General features: G+C 38.3%; 1 long non-coding RNA gene across 1 annotated transcript; it reads right to left on the reverse strand.

The window, feature by feature from the left end:
• Window positions 1-998: 998 nt before the first annotated feature.
• LOC147355145 (uncharacterized) lies at window positions 999-1,869 on the reverse strand. Its single transcript, XR_015144279.1, has 2 exons — window positions 1,667-1,869; window positions 999-1,057 (listed from the first exon to the last, which is right to left on the reverse strand). It is a non-coding gene; the product is annotated as an uncharacterized LOC147355145 (long non-coding RNA).
• Between the last annotated feature and the right edge of the window lie 243 nt (window positions 1,870-2,112).

The following is a 2,112-nucleotide window of genomic DNA, read 5'->3' on the forward strand; positions in this document are numbered from 1 at the left end:
ATTTATTCATCTTTTGTAAGCCCCACGCCTAATAGTCCCCCAACATGTTTTCTTATTCTGTGTCCTAGCAGAAAATCGGGCTTCCCAACTGGCTCAGTGGTAAAGAATCTGCCTGCAGTGCAAGAGACAAAAGTTCGATCTCTGGGTCTGGAAGATCCCCTGGAGGTGGAAATGGCAACCCACTCCAGTATTCCTGCCTGGAGAATCCCCATAGACAGAGGAGCCTGGCAGGCTACAATTCATAGGGTCACATAGGGTCAGACACAACTGAGCACACAGCACACCAGAAAATTATATTCAGGAACTAATTGGAGAAGGGGAGCTACATCCATTTCATTGTAATAATTATAATAATAACTCAATCCAAAACAAATTTTAGAAACTTTTGGAACTTTTAAAAAATTATAAACAACTTTGTAATCACCTAAAAAATGACAGGGTAGGCAATAAAATACATTTGAAGATAAAATATATTTTTAAGGCTTTTGTGGGGAAGTAAAATAAAAATACAAATTAAAAGAGAAAAAAAAAAGAATAATGTAGGGACTTCTCTGGCAGTCCAGTGCTTAAGACTCTGTACTCCCAATGCAGGGGGCACTGGTTCAATCCTTGGTGGGGAAATTAAGCTCCCAGGGCAAAGCACTCCCCCCAAAAACAGAGAATGCAAAATTTCTGTAAAAATGGAGATGTGAGTATTCAATTTCTATTGGATTTAATTTCACTAAATGCATTTTTAAGTAACATAAACCTTTTTACTTTACATTATACCAGAATTACATTTTTTTGCCACTAAGGACAAAACTTTTACATGTGAAGCTAAAAATTATTTTGAGTGGTATGTTAGTATAAATGTATGAAGATCATTCCCTTAACCCTTTCAGCTTACCCACTGAGATTATCTTGGGATATGGTTAGCTCCCTTGGGTAAGAAGTCAGCAGTTAGTTGGGGTAGTCCTGCTCCCATCTTCATAAGTCCACTTCAGTACTAATTTCACTTCTTTTGTAGAATCTCATGGGACCGCTGATAAAGTGTAGGTTTTGTTGTCAGAACCCCTGACTGGGTCAGAACAATACACCAATTAAATGAGCTCCCATGTTATTCTGTACATGGGAGCTGTAATTCACAACCTGTTCTATTGCCACTTCAAATTATGTCCCACTATCTTGTTCAACATTACTGGAACAAGATCAAATGGTAACATAAAAATACTCTAAAAATTAAGAGCCAAAAAGATGTCTTTAATCTGATTATGATCTCCTCCCAGTGTGAATTTTCCAGCAAGAAATGAAAAGCTCAGAGATTACATTATCTTGTTCTGCTGAATTATAGCCCAAAGTAATCAGGACTGACTTCATGTTAAAGTCCAAAATTATTAATGTCCAACTTGTTAACTCTCTTGCTCTTGTGAACTTAAGTTCAAATAACAGATTTTATCACTTCTTGCCAGTGAACTTAGCTCCAGCCTGAAGTTTCCCTTCCCCCAGAGCACTTAAACTATTAAGCTTACCCCAAGCCTCCCTGGGCCTAGGCAGGCCACCCTCGGTATGGGCAAACCACTGTAAAACTTGTGGTATGAAGCAGCAGAGTAGAAAGCATACTTTCTGTGGGCGGCCTGGCTCCCATGAGAAAAGAGAGAGGAAGGTGGGCTGCACATGCCAAACTTACACATCAGGAAACTTGCTAGAAGTGCTGGAATAAAGTATCAAGTGTTATGTTAGTGGCACCCCCTCCATACTTCAAGAAACATCTGATGTGGGAAAGAAGTGTTTTCTCCTAAAATAGAGAAATAGAACAGAATTATAAGAAACAGTCTCTCTTATTTAAGAAATATTTATTCAGCTCAAATTTCTAAGCTAGGTTTGCTGAGAGATTCCTTAGTGAATCAGAGCTGGATGCTGCCTAACAACCAACCACCAACATTTGTAACATATTCATATACGTCAATGCCATATATTTTAGGTTTTTGTTACAGCAGTGCTCTACATCCAGTACCAATTTTTGTATTAGATCAGTCTTCATTTGCTACCAAACAACCCCAAATATCTCAGTGACTTAGTATAGCAGAAACATATTTCTCACTCATACAACCATGTGTGTTAACTAAGGACTCT

The sequence above is a fragment of the Bos grunniens genome, chromosome 17, assembly GCF_055505025.1.
Source record: "Bos grunniens cultivar Pamir isolate PY7600 chromosome 17, Bosgru_T2T1.0, whole genome shotgun sequence".
Taxonomy (NCBI): domain Eukaryota; kingdom Metazoa; phylum Chordata; class Mammalia; order Artiodactyla; family Bovidae; genus Bos; species Bos grunniens.